General features: G+C 41.3%; 1 protein-coding gene across 1 annotated transcript in view; it reads left to right on the forward strand.

Moving 5' to 3' along the window:
- Window positions 1–21449, forward strand: part of CRYBG1 (crystallin beta-gamma domain containing 1) — a 185848-nt gene that overhangs the window by 111621 nt on the left and 52778 nt on the right. The gene's annotated exons all lie outside the window — the stretch shown is intronic.

Genomic DNA, 21449 nt, shown 5'->3' on the forward strand with positions numbered 1-21449 from the left:
AAATAAAAGTGGCAGCTCTTCCTCTCATCTCTGTAGGACGTTAATCTCTGTATGATGTTAATTTAAAGACATCTCCTCTCGCAAGAGGATTTCATTGGTTTGTTTAAAAACAAAACTACAGCCTTGCTATTTTTATTTCATTCATTATGATAATCACAAAGCATAACTTTTTTCAAACAAAATGATGAAATACCCACAAGTCATGTCAGAGTAGTTATTACTTATGCTTACTAATGAACTTCTCACTACAAAGGTGGCTCTATGAGCCACTGTGCAGAGGCTGCAGGCACAGCACTGACTCCTGATCAAAAACTATAAAATGCTGATGGCGACTGAAGACAGATAAATGTGTCTTTTGTCTGTTTTACAGAGGGTAATAGCACTTATGGCCCTAGAATGGAGCCGGTGATGCCAGTTATAATCTGTCACTTATATTTTTCATACCAATTGTGATCTAATATGTGATGGATTTCGGGTTCAGATAGAGTATAAACATTTAGCTTTGAGAATGAAAATGGGTTCTTGGTCTACTCTACCTGGTTTGTGGACATTTCCACTTGGAAATATTAATTGACCCCTAGCCCTGGCCCTCCAATGGAAGTCTCCAGTGTTCTAGGCCTCGAGACTGCATCATGGAGTTCTTTGGACTCATCTCTCTTTCTACTTTTCCTTCAGTCCTTTCTTTTCTTCCCTCTCTTTCTATAATTGGTGGTCACTTCAGCCTCATAGCACATAGCACTGCTAACTCCAGGTCTCCATCAAGTTGGGCCCACCAAAGGCTGCCATGCTTATCTTCCTCCAGCACAGCTTTGGATCATGTCAACTCCTTGCTCAGAAACATGCAAAGATCTCCTATTTCCCACAACATCACACCTACACTTCCTGACTTGCCTTTCAAGGCCCTCCTCAAACTAAATTAATCTGACTTACTCAACTTTCAACTTACTTATTCCACTGACCATCAGTCATGCTCAGTCACTTCAGTGAGCCCCCTGTGCCCATTATCACCTCACTGCTTTTCTTCAGGTTATTCCCCTTGCCTAGAATGCCATTCCTCAACCCTTACCTCATTAAACTATGTCCTTCCTACATTTTCTGGTACACCTCACTGATCTCTTCTTCTTTGAACTCTTAAAGCATTACAAATGTCTCTTCTATGCATTATAGCATTTAATTATATGCCTGCCTTCCCATTGGTGGTTGTTTTATAGACAGGTCCACAAGCTTCTAGAAGTCAAAATAAGCCTTATATTCCCTAACCTTCACATAGTTGAGTATATGGTAGGTACTATATTGAAGATATTATTTCATAGTTTGTGTCCAGATTGAACCAGTAGTATAATTCTTATTTTCACAATATGGTGTCAAGTAAATGTATAGCTATAGTACCAGATAAATTATTTTATTATGAATGATTGCTACAGAGTTGATTAATATTGGATCTAAGGTTTTTATCTGCTACCAGCCATAATATTTCTTTAGAAAGACAGAAAGGAAGAAAGAAAAAGCCCAGAGCTAGGATGCATGAATTTTAAGTATTATTCAAATACCACCCCTTCAATAAAACACTACTTTTTTATACATGGGCCATTCATAATGATAGTTATCATCATATGCCCGCTGCATCCTATACATACCTCTAAGCAATATTGCCTTGCATTGTCTTCAAACATCTGTCTTCCTTCTTTCCCTTTTCCCCAAACTGAGTTCCTTGATGGCAGAGACTGTCTTTTAATTCCTGAACCTGCAGAAACTGACAAAGAGCTGGTAATCAATGCATGCTTGTTGAATGAATAAATGAATTATAAGAGCCCTGATGTAACCATGAGTGTGAGTTATGGTTGGCAAGTGATTATTAAGTTTTTTCATAAATAAGCTCATATATATATATATATATATATATATATATATAAAATTTGATTTTATTAAATATTTATTTATTTTGAAAGACAGAGAACACACATGCATGAGTGGGGGAGAGGCAGAGAGAGGGAGAGAGAGAATCCCAAGCAGGCTCTGTGCTGTCAGTGCAAAGACCAATGGGGGGGCTCAAACTCACAAACCATGAAATCATGACCTGAGCTGAAATCAAGAGTTGCACACTCAACTGACTGAGCCACCCAGGTGCCCTTGAACCTTTTTATATATTTAAAAACATTGATGTTTATTTATTTTTGAGAGAGAGAAAAACAGAGTGCAAGCAGGAGAGAGGCAGAGAGAGAGGGAGACACAGAATCTGAAGTAGGATCCAGGCTCTGAGCTGTCAACACTGAGCCTGATACTGGGCTTGAACCCATGAACCACAACATCATGACCTGAGCCAAAGTCAGACACTTAGCCAAAGTCGGTGACTGAGTCACCCAGGTGCCCCGAACCTTTTTAAATTTTTAAGTGGTAATTTAAGATATATATATTTTTAATTCTTAGGAGAACTTAACTCTCAATCATTCAAAATTTATCTTTTTTACATAGAAAATTATACAGGAAGTTACAGCTGAGTTTACACTAAGAGCTTGCCAAGCCTGGAGAAATTTGTAATATTTTAAAAATAGGTGTAGCATGCTCGCTTCGGCAGCACATATACTATATAACTAAGAATAGGTGTAGCTATCTACTTCTTTCAACTTTTCTTAAAAGTAGCATTCTTACTTCAAAACAAAAAAACAAATCATCTGATTTCAAAAATGGGCAAAGGACTTAAATAGACATTTCTCCGTAGAAAATGTTTAAATGACCAACAAACATATGAAAAGATGCTTGATGGCACTTGTCATTAGAGAAATGCAAATCAAAACCACAGAGAGATACCACCTCAGACATGTTAGGATGACCACTATAACACACACACACACACACACGCACACACACACACACACAAAATAAAAAGCTTTATTGAGGATGTGGATTTATGTGCTGTTGGTGGGAATGTAAAATGGTGCAGCTGCTGTGGAAAATGAAAATTCCTAAAAAAATTAAAAATGTTAAATTAAAAAATTAAATTTTAAATTAAAAAAAGCTAAATTAAAAATATGGTCCAGAAATCCCACTTCTGGGTGTATATATATCCAAGAGAATTGAAGACAGGATCTTGAAGACAGATTTGTACACTCATGTTCATTGCAGCATTATGCACAATAGTTAAGAGGTGGAAGCATTGCACATGTTCATTAATAGGAGAATGGATAAAAAATGCAGTATATACATATGATGGAGTATTATTCACCTTTAAAAAGAAGGAAATCTTGTCATATGCTCCAACATGGGCAAACCCGGAGGATGTTATGAGCTAAGTGCGATAAGCCAGTCATAAAACGACAGATACCGTAAGTTTCCACTTAAGGAGGTATCTAAAGTAGTCTAACTCTTAGAGACAGAAAGGAGAATACTGGTTTCACAGGGCTACAGGGAGAGGGGAACTAGAGAGCTGTTGTTCAACAGGCATGGAGCTTTAATTTTTACAAGATGAAAAAGTTCTAGAGCTCTGTGGCACAACAATGTGAATACACTTAACACTACTGAACCGTACGCTTAAAAATAATTAAGATGGTAATTGTTATGTGCTTTTTTTTTTTTTAAAGTAGGCTAGCATGGGGGTGCCTGGGTGGCTCAGTCAGTTAAGCATCTGACTTTGGCTCAGGTCATGATCTTATGGCTCGTGAGTTTGAGCCCCGTGTCAGGCTCTGTGCTGACAGCTCAGAGCCTGAAACCTGCTTCGGATTCTGTGTCTCCCTCTCTCTCTGCCCCTTCCCTGTTCATGCTCTGTCTCTGTCTCTCTCAAAAATAAATAAACATTAAAAAATAAATAAATAAAATAGGCTAGTATGGAGCCCAATGTGGGGCTTGAACTTACTACCCTGAGATCAAGACCTGAGTTGAGATCAAGAGGTGAATGCTTAACCAACTGAACCACCCAAGCACCCCTACATTATGTGCTTTTAACCATAATTTAAAATATTAAAAAGAATAGCACCTCACACATGTACGCACCATCATCAATATATGCTTGCACATTGACATAAGCCAGTAGATGCTTAATAAATGTTTCCAGTACTGATGGTCATGATGAAAAAAATAGGAGAGCATTTTTTGTCCTGATTTATAGCACCTTAATAATAAAGACTTCAGAGGTCTAATAACAGTGATCCATTGAAGAATGGAACTGGTTACCAAATACTGAAAACTTCTGATAAGACTTACACAAACTAGAAATTACTGGAGCAAATGTTATGGTAATTTATAATTATTGAATTATATGTATTGGTGGGTTTTAATAAAATGAACATGCTTTTTGCCTTTTCTATTATGTTGCATGCTTACATTTTTTGTAATGCTACATGGTATGTGGCTTATGGGATGTAATTTACATCTTCTTAAAAAAGCATAAATAAATAAAACCTGGAATTAACCGAAGACATAACAAAAACTCAGCATTAGAGAAAACTGACCTTCTTCACCAGAGAAAGAAAACTAAGGGATCCTTTGTGCTCTATCCGCTTCCTATCTCCTAAAGTCAGGTTTTCCATAGAACTTCCGGCATGCAGGGTAACTTTCCCTAAACTACCTACTACTTCCTCTGTTGTCTTTTCAGCAGTTTTGGTTCAGTGTCACACCCAAAAAAAGGCGCACCTCTTTAACCCTTTCAACTCTTAAGTCAAACACACCCTTATTAGCTGTGCTTTTCACGTAAACAGTCAGCATCTGTCATTCAGTTCTGGCCCTGGGAGAGAGCAGCAGTGCCCGAAGGTGAGCTGGTGAGAGTTATCCAGGGTAGACTAGGAGGAGGAGGAGGACTAGACAAAGCTATCCTGAGAAGTAAGAAGATTGATATTGGCAATGCCCGCACAACAACATTTTACCTCTCGTACTCTCTTGGTGTTTCTATAGAAAACAAAAAAGGAGCAACATCATGGTAAGAAACTAACTGAAATTTTGTTATCTTTTCATTGACTAAGACTTTGTTTTTAATTTGTATAGTAGTATTATTCACGACATAATTAACTTCACAATGGGTATATTGTCTAGAGCTGGCAAATTCTCTGGGCTCAAAAATCATAAAGCATTGTGAGTAGAAAGGATATAGTGGGAGACTGAGTATCTTAGAGGCTTTGTTAGAAGTAGAAATGAAAATGTCTAGTATGTGATCTGCTGGCTCTGCCTTTTCCTAGGTTCTTGAAAATATCACAGGTCATTAGTGACAAAGCTACTCTCATTTCATCCTTTCTATCCCCTGAATTCAACACATGTCCCCACCCTGCACCCCTTTCCCAGATTTCAAAGGGAAACTGATGTCCAGCCCCTTGGAAGAAACTGTTTGGGAAACATTAGGCTGAGAGTAAGGACTCATTTTTATTTTTCTTCATGGCAGGAGATGGAAGAAGTCAATTATACATTCTTTTAAAATGTAGGTTATCTTTCAAATGTGTTCTCCAGTGGGCGTTGGCTGCTGCTCTTACTGGCCTGTCCCCATAACAAGTTATTATGTATTGCACATACTTTCCCCAAACGAGATTTTATTAGGACACAGAAATTTATGGGACAGACTCAGCTTCTTACAACCCTAATCACTCGAGCAATACTATGGCTTAAAATAAATTATGAGAAAAAAGCAATCTTGTAAACTTTTAAGAAAAAGAAGTTTATATAATGTCTATTAGACTTTGTTTCACTAGTTTGATCATGGAGGCATAAATATAAAACCCCAAGTAAGTGTTGGGCATTATTGCCATTTTATTTGTTAATATTTCACACTTTCCTTCATCTTTTGATATGTTAGACACAATAGCTTAATAACTACACTGACAAGTGTCTTTACATTAAAATATGAGCTCCTAATCCTCCTTTCTAAATCTTTAGAATAAATACCCATGTTTCATAAGAAATGCTTTTCAAAAATTTGCCAAATTAAAAAAATTAAACATCTTGGCTTAAGAGCAGTATGACTATGAACCTTCTAAAAATGTACTAAGCAAATGAATTTAAACATAGCCAATGTACCTTGGTAAGTAAGCTTGGGTGGGATGGTGGAGAGCTTGGGGAAGAGGTATATTGGCCAGGCTGACGATCCTGAAGGTTGTTTCTCCCTTGGGTTTCTCTGATATGAGATAAAGGTACATGGGAGACACTGCAGGTACTAATGGTGTCGTGGCTAATGAGACAACACTTAAATTCAGATGTTGATTCAAATGTTGAAATGGGCAGGAACCTGCTGCCTGTGTCTCCAGGCGTAATCAGGACTAGGGCAGTGCTCAACCTAGGTGCACAGACTTGTCCTCCTCAAGCCTGTACAGGAGTAGTGTTTGCAAAACGCAATCCAAACGTGCAAGCCGAGGCAGAGAGAAGGTATCTGAGGCTCATACTGCCTGCCAGGAACAGAGTGGTGAGAGGTGATGAAATGCTTTACTTTTCAAACCGAAAGGAGCAACAACCTTCTCACAGACTTCCCATTCCCAGCATGCACAGAGTCCCAATCCTCCAAAACCAAGTCTAGTAGAGGGAGTGGAGAATAAAAGCAGATTCTGTGGGAGTAGAAATCAGGGGGATCTCTCTGAGGGTAGAGAAGGAGTGGAAGGACCAGAAGATCCAGAGAGTAGAAAAAGATAGTAGACGCCAAATGAAAACCCATTATTTTATAGGCCCCAGTGAGTTAAAGTGTGAACTCCTCCCCAGTTTGGTACTTCTGATGCTGTTTTCTGGGCTCCCCTGGGGCTGCTCCACCCAGCCCTGACTCCTGGGTCTTCAAGGTCCACTTCCTGTCCTTCACCTGCCCCTCCTCCCCACCTTCCTTAGCAGCACGCTTTGCTTCCCAGCTCTTTCTCTGTCTAAAGTGACCTTCCTGGTTTCTCCCTGGTCTTGTTTAAGGGTGTGTGTGTGTGTGTGTGTGTGTGTGTGTGTGCAGCCAAAAGGAACAGAGCAGGAAACGGAAGGAGAGAAATAGTGCAGGCATTGTCAGTCATCTTCTGATCCCACCAGCTACATGTGACCTTGAGCAAATCACTTTCCACACCATGGTTTTTTCAAATTGAAAATGAGGATGACAATTACCACCTCACAAGACTGTTATGGCATGTGGCAGATTCTTAAGCAATCTTAAGAAATGTTAGCTGAAATAAGTCCCAAAGAATAAGTATATGAAACATGTTCAGTGCCATTAGCAAAGACATGCATATTTACCTAGTTATTGTAAAACACAGCATGTGTCAGAAAAATGTAGAAAGTACAAATGTAGAGTATAATGAATAATTATAAAACAAGCACCTGTAAAAGTAAGTGCAGGTCACGATGTAACACATTGCTGCCTCATCTTAAGTCTCCCCTGGGTCTCTCTGGTCATACTCCCCACCACCAGGGCCAGTACTAAGTTGAGGGGAATGGGGCACTCACTTCAGAAGCAAAGTTTAAGGGCTGCCCAAAAACTCAACAGTCAAATAATATTTTAATATAATATTTTATTACAATATTTTGAAAAATAAAAGTTAATACTGAGTCTGATGCAGGGCTTGAACTCACAGACTGTGAGATCGTGACCTGAGCTGAAGTTGGACGCTTAACTGACTGAGCCACCCAGGCACCCCAAAATATCAAAATTTTAAATACAGGACCTCTACCATAAGCAATAACCACTACCTTAACTGTTATAACCATCACATCTCTTTCCTGTATACTTTTACCACCTATGACTATATCCCAAGACAATGCAAATCAGTTTTCCTCTTCTTGCCTTTCATATACATGGAATCATGTACTGTGTTCTCATTTGTGTCTGGATTCTTTTGATCAACTTATATTTATAAAATTCATCCATTGGTTGTGTACAACTAAAGTTGGCTCGTTTATATTGCTGTAGACTATTCTATTGTATTAAGGTACCACAGTTAACTTACTCATTTTACCGTCCGTGGGATCTGGGTCTGTTTTTTGTTGGGGGCTGTTACAAGCAATGCTACTATCAACATTCTTTGCACTTGTTCTGGAGCAATGTTCACAAGCTTCTGGACAACAGAAGTTCTCAAAGTAAAGTGTGAGGATCTTTGGGGGTCCCCGACATCTTCTGAGGGAGACTGTAATGTCAAAACTATTTTCATAACAATGCTGAGATGTCATTTGCCTTTCACTCTCATGCTCTCACAAGTCCACAGAGGAGATCCAGAGGCGACATGATGTGCAAGGATGTCTTGTTCTGCCAGCTAATAGAAGGTGTCCTGAGTATTGCTGGATTTCATTACTCAGTTTTTGTCTTTGTTTTAATTTTTTTTTAAGTTTATTTATTTGAGAGAGACAGAGACAGTGTGAGCGGGAGAGGGGCAGACAGGGAGAGAGGGGGAGGGGCAGACATAGAGGGAAAGAGATAATCCCAACCAGGCTTCACACTATCAGCGCAGAGCCCAGTGTGGGGCGTGAACTCGTGAAACTGTTAGATCATAACCGGAGCCGAAATCAAGAGTCGTGTGTTGAACCTGCTGAGCCGCCCAGGTGTCCCTTATCGGTATTGGTAGATATAACCTACATAAACAAAGGCTCTTGGGGGCCTTAACTTTTAGGAGTGTCAAGGGGTTCGGAAACCAAAATTCTGAGAGCTGCTACTCTAGAGAGTGTGCTAAGGAGAGGAATTGCTTGCTTGTTCACAGGACCTGTGTATCTTCAGTTCTATCAGATAATGCCACAGTGTTTTCCAAAGTAGTGGCACCAATTATATTCCAATTACCAGTGTAGAAGAGTTCCCATTGTTCCACAGCCTCTCTTATATTTGGATTTATCACTTTGTAATTATTTTCCAATCTGATGGATGTGTAAATACGTCTCATTATGGTCTTTTCATTCCCTTAATTACTGAATAGGAACGTATCCTAGGTAATAATTAAGAGTATGTGTAGAGATAAGCTACAGATATGCTTTCTGCAGCCTGCAATGCATTGAAAACAACATAAATGAACAACTGCAGGAATTGTAGTACATTAACATGATGGAATTGAATGTAACCATTAAAAATACTATTTTAGATGTATATTTATTGGCATGAATTCAGTGAAAAAAACAATATATGAAAAAGCTTTTTATCAAGTGATACTGTATAATGCCCTGAAAAAAGGCCAGGAGGAGGGGCGCCTGGGTAGCTCAGTCAGTTAAGCATCTGACTCTTGATTTGGGCTCGGGTCATGATCTCACAGTTCTGTTTGTGAGTTTGAGCCCCACGTCGACTCTTTTGGGATCTCTCTCTTGTCGATTCTCTTGGGATGCTTGGGATTTATCTCTCTCCCTCTCTCTCTGCCTCTCCTCCACTCGTGCACACCATCTCTCTCTCTCAAAATAAGTAAATTAAACTTAAAAAAGAAGTGAATGAATTAAAAAAAAAAAAGCCAGGAAAGAAAAATAATAATAATAATAATAATAGTATCTTGGGATGGGAAAATGAAAGCTAATTTATATTTTCTTCATTGTACTTGCTTGTATAGTCTGACTTTCAAATATGAATATGTATTTCTTTTTTTTTAATTTTATTTTCTAAGGTTCCCTTTTCCATCCATTTCTTCCCCAGAGATTATGCTAGATGTTTTACAAACATTTCAATTGATCCCAAAAACAAATCCAGAGGGTGGGTATTTCAGAACCTGGATTTTGGGAGGAATCATTTGAGAAGGGGACTGAAGCTAGAGACAGGGCTTTGCTCTTGTCTGAGGATTGCTTGCTGACGACTTCAGGAATAACTCATTGCCCTCAAACTAACTTATCATTCCACTACTCACTCTTGTCTGGCTCTCCCTGATTGATGGGTGGGTAAGTAAGGGATTTCTGGAAAATAAGGTTGATGCGTTCGTTTGACAAATATTTATTGAGTGCCTATTGGTACCATGCATTGAGAAAGGATTAGGGACACAGTGGCAAACAAAACTACATTCTTGTACTCATGCAGCTTATGTTCCATAAAGAAAGCAGATGATAAACTATACAAATAAACATGAAGTGAAGTTCAAGTAATGATAAGTGCTATGAAGAAAAAGAAAGGAGGATAAGGTTATAGAAAGTGAGGTTCGGTTTTACATCAGGTGACCCAAAGCTGTCTACTCTACCTAGTTGCGTGTCTTCTTCTATACATTATGATCTGGGGAGAAAAGTTTTTTAAAAAAAGGCGGGGGGAGTAGACTTCTGTTTGTTTTCTTTATTCTGGTCATGGCACAACGAAGATGAGCACTCATAAGCCATGAATGGTGTGCCCAGTTCTGGAGACACGCTAACTCTTTTAGGAACTGCATCTGGTCTCTTTTCTCATCTCTGTCTCACCACCTGAGAACCATAAAGTGATCTCATTATTTACTTAGTTTCCATAATTTAAACTTGGGTCATGAAACATCAGCAAAATATCAGACTATCAATTACGCCAGCCACCACTGTCTTAGGGCACTTTGTGCTTTTCAAAGCATGTTCACATATATCATTTCATGTGAATTTCTCAGTAATCCTGTATGACAGAAGAGGAATTTTTTGAGAGGATAAGTGATTTGATCCCTATATAGTAACAGTTCTTTTCACGAAAGCATGCATTCTGCTTCTTAACTTGGAATGTAATGCCCAGGAAGTCAATAATTCTCACTAGAAATTATGGAAAACTGAGAAATTTGGGGAGAAATGATTATTAACTGGAAAAACTGAGATTGCTCCATTTTCTAGAAATAACTCCATTATTTTCTGCCATACTTTTAAATGTGGTTAAACTAATCTCAAGTCTCAAGGTCACTAGAAGTCTCATAGACAGCCTAGAGTCATAGTGCTGTGTTGGAGAGGCTTCATTCTTCATAGACCTGGCACCTCCAAGTTCCTTCTTGCTTCCTGATCTCCCTCACCTTACAGTGGACTTGACTGTTAGCTGTGCCTGGTGGAGGGGGGCAGGCATGCTGTGTCAGACCTCTCCAGGGCTGTTTCCCCCTCTTCTCTCCAACTTATTCCCTATGCCCTCATCACATCATTCAGATATGGAGGTAAAATCAGTATATATTGCATAACTTACAGGTGTACATTATAATTTGCTATTTGTATACACCACAGAGTGGCCACCACCATATGTCTAATTACTACACATCACCATACAGTTGTGACCCTTCACTCATTCGGCCCTCCCTCACCCCCTTCTCCTCTGGTAACCACCAATCTGTTCTCTGTATTAAAGTACTTATTCTTGATCTTTGACCTGAGCAATTGTGCAAGTCATTCTTGTTAGATTGCATAAAGAACATGTTTGGGTTTGTTTGTTTGTTTGTTTGTTTGGTTGGTTCTGGGTCAATTAAAAAGGAACTAATTCGACTACTTCACAATGAGCATATTTCCATTTTCCAGTCTGGCTAAGCTTCTTTACTCCAATTAGGAACTGACTAATCAGTGGTTTGTGCTAATCAAGATATACATACGGTCCAAGAGATAGTAAGAAATACTGTACGATAAATTTCAAATTCTTCAGTCTTCTCTTAGTTACATGTTATGCATAGGAAAAAAATTCACCAAATTAGGATTAAATATCTCTACTACAAAGCAAATTAATTCAGCATGATCATTATCTTCGCATTTGAGAGAAAAAGAAAAACTTGATCAAATTTACACATAAAGAAACATTGTGAGTTATTTGTTACCCATGGTTGGGCACACAGTGTTAGTGAAGACCCTATCCCAGGAACAGAGCACTTGGGTAATTGAGGAAAATAATGAAGGCCTGTTGGCAAAGAGTGGGAAAGGTGTTAAGGAAACCAAGAGAAGTGAAAGAAGCTTAAGCTTCTGAGTTCTTTGCTCACTTGGCCTCTTCTAAAATCCTGTCCCTAAATCTGTAATCCAGAATTTGGGGTTCTTTTTCTTTCTTCCTTTCTTTCTTTCTTTCTTTCTTTCTTTCTTTCTTTCTTTCTTTCTTTCTTTCTTTTAATGTTCTATTTATTTTTGAGAGAGAGAGCATGTGCGTGAGCTCACACCCAAGCAGGGGAGGGGCAGAGAGAAAGGGAGACACAGAATCCAAAGCAGGCTCCAGGCTCTGAGCTGTCAGCACAGAGCCTGACATGGGGCTCGAACTCATGACATGAGATCATGACCTGAGCCGAAGTCGGACGCTTAAGCAACTGAGCCACCCAGGCACCCCTGGGGTTCTTTTTCTTAAAGAAATCTCTCAAAATTTTTCTGCCCCATAAAACCTGTTTTTACCTTAAGCAGAGGATAGTGAAGCACTCCCCTGCCAGCACCAGTTGAGATTCTTCCCATCCTAGGCCTGAAGGGGCAAGACGAGGAAGCAGTCACTGACTGGGAACTGCAGAGAAGTATGGCTGCAGGGAAGGCTGCTGACAGAATCCATGGTCAAACCTGGCCACACCTGCCCAGAGCACAATAGGAGAGGGAGAGATGGGGAAAAGAAAAATACGTGACCTCACCCCGGTCCCTCCCCTTGATTTCCCATCACTGCCTTCCACTGGCTGGACCAAACCCAAGCCAAAGGGTAAAGGAGTTTCTTTTTTTCTTTTTTTTTTTTTTTTTAATTTTTTAACCTTTATTTATTTTTGAGAGACAGAGCACGAGTGAGGGAGGGTAAGAGGGAGAGGGAGACACAGAATCTGAAGCAGGCTTCAGGCTCTGAGCTGTCAGCACAGAGCCTGATGTGGGGCTTGAACCCATGAACCGTGAGACCATGACCTGAGTCGAAGTTGGATGCTTAACCCAGTGAGCCACTCAGGTGCCCCTAAAGGAGTCAGTTTCTATATTCCATTGTGGTCAAGGGTTTGGGGCACAGAGAGGGGTGAGGAAGGATGAGCAAACAATATCCACTGTTTACAGAGTTCCCTGATTCTAAAAACAGCACTCCATAATAAGAGAGAGCTTATCAGCTGCTTACTCTATCATGTCCTTTTTTGAATTGCAAAGCCTAGAACTAAGCACATCATACAGGTGTAACATACTGTATGCAGTCAGACATTCATAAAAGTGGTATATACATCATATTCTAGGAAATAAAATCTTATTTTTCTAATGATATATTATAACCTCAAATGGGAAAAATTACTGAGCTAACTTTAGAAAGCCTGACTTGTGTCTTAAGAAAATTACTTAGGATCTTTGGATTGTGGTTTGCTTCTTTAAGGTAAGGAGAAAATTCTGGCGCAAAGTGGACTCCCAATAACGGTTAGTGGAATGAATGAGTTAAGTGATCCTAGAATTTAAACATTCCATGATTTTATCCTTCTTTCTGGTTGATCGAATACCTGTAGTTTTAAACAATTAGGTTTCACTCTGCTTCTGTCAAACAGTGAATGCCCTAAGGTCAATTCTTAACTGGAACTGGGAATCTCCTTTTCAAAAGAAACTCTTCACTTCTTCATAAAACCCTCTGGAAGAATATAAAATGCTTTTGGGATAATGAACATTTAATTGTTTCATTAACGATGGCTTTCATGTTCAATAATGCCTCCATTTCAGGACATTGTTACACTTGAAAGGTAGAAAAAAGCCATGCTGTCACTTCACCGACCCAGTGGTAGATCTATGACTTTATACAACAGGGTGTGGTCATTGTGTGGCTCAAAGTGGCACAGTAGGAAAAGTAGAAAGTAGAGAAGTGCATACCACTGGAAGTTGAATGGACAGAGAAGAGAGATAAAACACACACACACACACACACACACGAGAACAAGAATGAGCCATAGAGATAGGGTGGGTGGGCATTGGGAGTGCTGACAAATACTGGAAACTGTGCAGGGTGAGCAAGCATCCTCCCTGAGAGACAGGGGATCAGTGACAATGGAGACAGACTCTGAGGCCTAATGTAAAGTATTACTGGTTGCACTGTATGAAGTCGTACTGTAGATCAAAAGTGGTCGGATGCAGTAATTTCACATGTCTTTTGGCAAAAGGCCTGCTTATTACTAAACCTGTCACAGTCTGTGGGTCACGTAGCACAAGCCTTAGCCTTTACTCATTATGACAGCCCTGGAAGAAATCATTGTAATAGCACAAATGGGATAACCTGGGTCCAAGTTCTGTCTCCAGAATCATTACGTAGTAGATTATATTTAGTATACTCTGAGGGAGGGAACTGTATAACACATAAAAGAAAAATATTTACTTAAAAGTTAAAATGAAAAGTTTCAGTGCTCAGTAGGTCAAAGTTTATTTATGTGAACATTTCGTCTTTTACATTGTGTGTGTGTGTTTGGAGTGGGCCATATTTATTAGCACAAGGAATAGGGAAAAGAAAAACACAAAATGGGGAGATAGAGGAGAGCACGTCATTTGAAATGCCTGTTGCAATCTAGGTCTGTACTATCAGGGACCCATATCTAGATCCTCCCTTTATGTAACTTCATCTGTCTGAGGTTCTGAGGCTCAGATGATATGTGCAGATATCACATACACACACACACACACACACACACGTGCGTGCACATGCACACGTATATGTATGTATGTTGCTCAGATATATGCACATATATTGTGGGAAAACATGATTTTCATTTTACTTCTAAAACTCTTTAGCATGAACATCCTGGAAGTTGTAAGAAAAGAGAGTAATATCTCCTCATTGAATATAATATCTCCTCATGAATATCTCCTCAGTAATATCTCCTCATGAAAGTCTTTCTTGCTTTTTGTGTGTTTCTCTTTCTTGCATCCTAACTCTACCCCAGATTGTCCCTCCAAATTTGACCGTTTCTCTGTTTTTTCACTTCCCTCCCCTTCCCCACTCTCCATCTTTGTTCTTTAGTTGTTCCACATCTTCAAAGTATTTCTTGCTTATGGGATGGGATTTTCTGATCCTTGCTTTTACTTTTAAAAGTTGAAGGGTGGGGCGCCTGACTGGCTCAGTCAGTGGAGCATGTGACTCTTAAACTCAGGGTTGTGAGCTCGAGTCTCACATTGGACACAGAGCCTACTTAAAAAAAAAAAGTTGAGGGGCGCCTGGGTGGCTCAGTCGGTTAAGCGTCCGACTTCAGCCAGGTCACGATCTCACGGTCTGTGAGTTCGAGCCCCGCGTCGGGCTCTGGGCTAATGGCTCAGAGCCTGGAGCCTGCTTCCGATTCTGTGTCTCCCTCTCTCTCTGCCCCTCCCCCGTTCATGCTCTGTCTCTCTCTGTCTCAAAAATAAACAAACATTAAAAAAAAATTAAAAAAAAAAGTTGAAGGGTTTTTAAAAGTTGAAGTAGCTTAAATCCCCATATATATATTTTTTAATTTGAGAGAGAGAGAGGGAGCATGAGATGGGGAAGGGCAGAGAGAGAGAGAATCTTAAACAGGTTCCATGCTCAATGCTCAGTGCGGAGCCTGACACAGGGCTCAGTCCCACAACCTGGGATCATGACCTGAGCCAAAATCAACAGTTGGACATTCAACTGACTGAGCCATCCAGGTGCCCCTTAAGTCCCTATATTTTTAAGCCTCACAACTGAAACTATTTTTTTAACCTATGCAGAAAAAAAGTTCCTCACCAATGCAAACACATGTACACATGTGTTGAGAACCTAAGGTATTATCAAAGTAACATGTCATCCTATCATTTACACTAATGTCCATTAGACTCATTCCTCATTGTGGCTGAACTAAAGGAGCTACTTTAAGGCATATTTTCAGAAATCAAAGTGAGTGCTTAGGGAGTCACAAGTGTTCCAAAAAAGAGTTACTTTTCTACCTCAGTGACCATGCTCTGGTAGGAGGCACAGGTGAGTACATGTAAAAGATCTTGATCTGCCTTCTCAAGTCAGATTTGAGCTGGCAGCCAGCAGTAAGCTGAAGAAATGGAAGTTTGTGTGCCAGCAGCTATATCGCCCTGTGGAATCTTCACATGGGCAGAATGGAGCTGCAAATTGTTGACCACACTAAGTCTTGTGCAAAAAAGATTTCTATTCTGTTTTGGTTTTGTTTAGATCTAATCATGTTTCTACTTTATCTACAAGAATTTTGGTAACTCTGTTTCAGAAAGGAGAAGGAATGTTCCTAATTCTAGTAGCAGCAAATACATTATGTCCACCTCTAGCTATAAGTCCCTGTGCTAAGCCATGGGAATACAGACGGGACATTTTTCCTGCTCTTAAGGGGCCTATATTCCACTGGGCAACAAAAAGGTGGAAAACATGAAAGACTTATTTTTAAACAGTATGTTAGTTACATTTTCAAATAATATGCTCAACATATTGGGGCACCTGGATGGCTCAGTCAGTTAAGCATTCGACTTCAGCTCAGGCCACGATCTCACAGTTCGTGGGTTTGAGCCTTGCGTCGGGCTCAGTGCTGACAGCCTGTAGCCTGGAGCCTGCTTCGGATTCTGTGTCTCTCTCTCTCTCTGCTCCTCCCCTGCTCCCACTCTGTCTCTCTCAAAAATAAAATCAAAACATAAAAATAATAATAACAAAATATGCTCAACATATTTTTCTTCAAACTCCAAACATAATTTCAGGTAAAGTACTTACTTCTAAATTTAAAGCAGTGACTCCAATAGGCAATCAGGTGGCTGGTGAGGGGTGGGGGATAAGCACACTGTTTTGTTTGTATGTCCAGACATTTTGGTACGTTAACAATTTGTAGTATATTAACAATTTATCCTGTATTCCCTGGCCTTTTGCCCCCCACTAGTTGAGATTGCCAAGATCTCTGAAATTACAGGTAATAACACAGGGTGGCGTTACGAAGGAGCAGTTGCTGATAGCAGGCGCTGCCACACCAAAGCTGGGGATCACAAAACAGCCCTGCAGCCAGTGCTGCCTGGGCCTCTACTCGCTGCTGGAGTATGGGCTTGTCCTAGATGCTTACACATGTCGCTAATGAGCCACATTTAACATTAGCCAACAGGAGGACTGTAAGACAAGCCTTAGCACACAACCCATGGGCCATCTCTGAGGTAGTCCTGTTGTGGACAGCTCTCGTTCTTATCAGGTGTGGGTTCCAAATGCAGGTTCTGTACAGTGAGGTGTGCACGCTGCCTTAAATCAGGTGTACAGGAGTGCACAAGAGAGAGCTAACCACCAAGGAGGTCTTGGGATTGCAGGGCTCTGCTGTAGGGTCAGCAACCTGACCTTGCAGGGAGGAGAGCCTGGGGAGCAGCCAAGGAGAGCAGGATGAAAACTGATTGGCCCTCATGGCCTCTTTGCAAAACACTCCTCCCCAACAGATTATTATGGAGGTTGAGCAAGTAAGTGCTAGGTCCCATCCTACCTTTAGTACTCCAGGTGCAGACTCCTACGTAAGAAGGTAACTATTCTCTGGACAATTCGAAGGCCATCTAGCTTTTCACCTTCCATCTGCCATGCTTATATTCTCCTCCATGAGGAAAGAAAAATCCCTGGCTGAAAAGAAATGTATGTCCTATTTTAAGAAGGGGTTTTTCTCAAAGATTTTCTCAAAGACTGTGAACTTTACTTAGGATGAACAGTTCCTTCTGAACTCTGCTCAGTGCCTTGCATAGACATATGCTGGAGATACTCAGGGGCTTGGCTCCTGGAGGAAGGCTGCATTCTGCTGTAAACAAGGATCTAGCTCTTGAAATGACTTGAGGCTCCTGTTGACCAAGAACTATGAAATGTGCTCCTGAGCCAGATGGATTGTTTCTCATGGGGAAGTTTAATTTGTAGTTGGTTTTTTTTTTTTAAGTTTATTTATTTATTTTTGAGAGAGAAAGAGAAAGTGAGCAGGGGAAAATCAGAGGGAGAGGGAAAGAGAGAGAATCCCAAGCAGGCTCTGCACTGTCAGTACAGAGCCCAGCTTGGGACTCAAACTCACAAACCATGAGATCATGACCTTACCTGAAATCAAGAGTCAGATGCTTAACCGACTGAGCCACCCAGGTACCCCAGAAAGTTTTATTTTTAAACCATCTTTATTAAGATATAATTTATATATAAAAAATTGTACCCATTTTAAGTGTATCATTCCAGGAGTTTTGAAAGTTATGTACATATGTGTACCCATTAGCACATTTAAGATATAGAACATCACCATTACCCCCACAGTTCCTTTGTGTCTCTTTGTAGTCACATTGTACCCCTCCACCCCTTCCCTACCCTCTGGCAACTATTGATCTATTTTCTATGATTATATATTAGATTTGCATTGCCTAGAATAGCATACACATGGAACCGTGCAGTAGGTAATGTTTTGAGTCTGGCTTCTTTCACTGAGCATAACATTTTTAAGATTTATCCGTGTCATTACACACTTCAGAATTTCAGTCCTTTTTATTGTTGAGTAGTATTCTGGTGTATGATGTACCACAATTTGTTTCTCCATTCACAGTTGATGGATATTTGTTTCCAGTTTTTGACAATTATGAATTAAACTTCTGTGAACATTCATGTACAAACAAACAAAACTCTACAGTTCTAGGAAGTTCAATACACAAAACAACAGCCTGGCAGGTGATAAATTGGCTGCCCTTCTGAGGGGAAGCGGAGTCAAGTAGTTGATGAGGCTGAGTTATAGAGAACAACCGGTTTTGTAAAAAAGCAGCTATAGCCAAAAAATGAAAAATGCCTGCACTGGGCAGAGAGGACTACTGATCAGGCATCTTTCAACTCCATGGGAAAGATGGATTACAACATGATTGGCAGGACAGAGTAATACATAAACCTAACGGTTTTCTTTTGAGACAGGCTAACATTGAGCCCACAGACTCAAACCTTTTTTCCTGGGTACGTCTTTAGGATACATTTGAAGGTCTCTTCAGGCAACAGTGACAAAGCGCTCCATCTCCAGAGTCAGAAAGACTACTGGCTGTGGACCTTTGGGCAGCGAAAAGTAACCTTGGTAAATGGGCATAAAAAGAGTACCTACCTCAAGGGCTGTTAGGAAGATTAGATGGGACTCTATGTAAATCTCCTTTTAAGTGTCTAGTGCCTAAGAAGGGCTTAGTAAGCATGAATTATGTTTAAAAGTCATGTAATACTGGGGTGCCGCCTGGGTGCCTCAGTCCGTTGAACATCTGACTCTTGATTTCAGCTCAGGTCACAGTCCCAGGGTTGTGGAGTTGAGCCCCATGTGGCGCTTCATGCTGAGCGTGGAGCCTGCTTAAGATTCTTTCTCCCTTTCTCCTGCTCGCTCTCCCTCTCAAATAATTAATAAATAAATAAGTAAATAAATAAACAAATAAGTAAATAAAGGGGCGGGGCGCCTGAGTGGCTCAATTGGTTGAGAGTCTGACTCTTGATTTTGGCTCATGATCTCACCATTGAAGAGTTCGAGCCCCACAGCGGGCTCTGTGCTGACAGCATGGAGCCTGCTTGGGATTCTCTCTCCCTCTCTCTCTGCCCCTCCCTGCTCGCACCAGCTCGCTCTCTCTCTCTCAAAAATAAAAATAAATAAATATCACACAATACTTTTGACTTGTAGTAAGAATCCAAACATATTCCTAGGTAGCTGGGATATTTATTTTCTTCTTAAATTACACAGTGAATCCTTCTTATATTATTTATATAACTATTGTAGGATTGAATTATTAATAAAAATCTGGTTAGATTTTAGAAGCATATCAATTCAGTCACACAAGCTCCCAGTTGCTGCAACAAGGACCCATTTCCTCCTGCAGCAGCTAGCTCGTTCCAAAGCTCCCGCCAGGTGCTTCTCAAACCAAAGAACTGCTCAGAGCTGGTCAGTAAATGTGACTCATGAGCACTTCCTCAGGAGGTGTATGGCCTGCGTTCAATCCCTTTCTCTGGGCTGCCTCTGCCTCAGGAGTGCCCTCTGCACCTCCACGTCCTCTGAAACGGGTCTGGGTGGTGAAGCTGAAGGAGTACCCCCCTCGCCGCTCTTTGTCTCTTTGCTGTCCGAGCTTTGCTTACCTCATTTCTACCGTGGGGTACCAGCACCTAACTAGGCTGTTGCAGAATTACATGTTACTCTGCCGAGGCTGTCTCAATACGTACTTGTCGACCATGTTAATATCCATGGTTTATCTTGATGTCTTTCCTATTTCCTACCACTTCCAAAGTTCACTGGCAAAGGAAATGGAGCTGAAGAGTTATTCCGGAACCTCTCGGTAAACAGTCAATATTGTAAAAACTGCCCTGAATGTTCGCCTTGGTGGGTGGGGCTCAAGCTAAGCTCTTGGGTTTTTAATGGAAGAGGTAATTCCTAAGTTCTTGTAGCCACACGTGTGGTCTTGGTTTCAGTGGGATCCTTACGCGGAGTACACCGCCCTCCCCTAGGAGCCAATGCCGGGCTAGCGTCCGGAGCTCCCTCCCTTTCCTAGGGAGGCCTCCTTCTCTTCCTGCCCGCCTGGTGCCCCACGGACCCCCTCTCCGCGTGAGGCAAACCCCACCGCAGCGCTTACTGGCAGGTTTCCTTTTATTGATTGGTTCCGAGCGCCCTCCCCTTCCAGCGCAGGCGCCAGGTGAGCGCCCTTTGGCTCCAGGCTATGTAAGAAGCGCCCGTTTTTTCCCTTCCCGGAACCCGCGGCGATTTTTGCGGGTGGCCCGGACCCCTTCCCACGGGTGGCTCTGCTTCCGGGACTCGCGTCTGAAGCCCTGTGCCGCAGTGAGGGGCTGGCCCCCGGCCGAGGTCCTCGTGGACAGAGCCAGGTGCGCTCCTGTCCGCCGGCGCCTCCCGGACACAGACGGGAGGGTATGCGAAAGTGGTCGTCCTCCTTCCCCAGGTACACCCGGTATTTGCACTCTTAGGAACTTCCCGCGGGGGAAAGGCCTTTCGGGTGAGGGCCAGAGCGGCCCGATGGCTTTGGGGGGAGGGGGGGAAACCAGCAGGCGTTTGAATGCCCGCCTGTTTCTCCCATTGGAGGAGTGCGGGCCCGCCCCTCCGGGAACCGCAGGTGTGGCTATGGGCGGGCCCAGGTGCTAGAATCCTGGTTTTCCTAAGGGCTTTCATTTGCAGTTCTATTGAACCCAGGCGGCTTCCTTCTGTTCTAGAAAGGACTGCTAGAGCTTTTTCCTGGTTTTCCTTCCTTACTACAAAAAGAAAGGAGGTGTTTCAAAAACAAAAAAAACACCCCCTTAAGATACTTTAGTGTCTTTACTGATGCCCTGTAGTCACGCATGTCAGTTTTGAAATTGCAGCTTTATTGAGGAAGGAGGTAAAAAGCAAAAGCTAGAGTCAATTGTTTATTTTGTGTAGGTGATTATTTGGACCTTACGAATTTTTCTCTAAAATTTTTTTTAACGTTTATTTATTTTTGAGAAAGAGAGTGTGAACGGGGGAGGGGCAGAGAGGGAGACACGGAATCTGAAGTAGCCTCAGGCTCTGAGCTGTAGCACAGAGCCTGACGCAGGGCTCGAACCCAGGAACTGTGAGATCATGACCTAAGCCGAAGTCGGATACTAAACCGACTGAGCCACCTAAGGGCCGCCCCCCGCCCCCAATTTTTATTTAAAACACAAGACCTAGTTGAAGAACATGTTATTCTAAGTAGTGCCAAACACATCATGGGGCTTAAGAAAAATTAAAAAGGTAAAATCTGGGTTTATTTTGTTGGAATAAATGTAACAAAAACATAACTTTAAT

This window comes from Leopardus geoffroyi, chromosome B2 (assembly GCF_018350155.1).
Source record: "Leopardus geoffroyi isolate Oge1 chromosome B2, O.geoffroyi_Oge1_pat1.0, whole genome shotgun sequence".
NCBI classification, from domain to species: Eukaryota; Metazoa; Chordata; class Mammalia; order Carnivora; family Felidae; genus Leopardus; species Leopardus geoffroyi.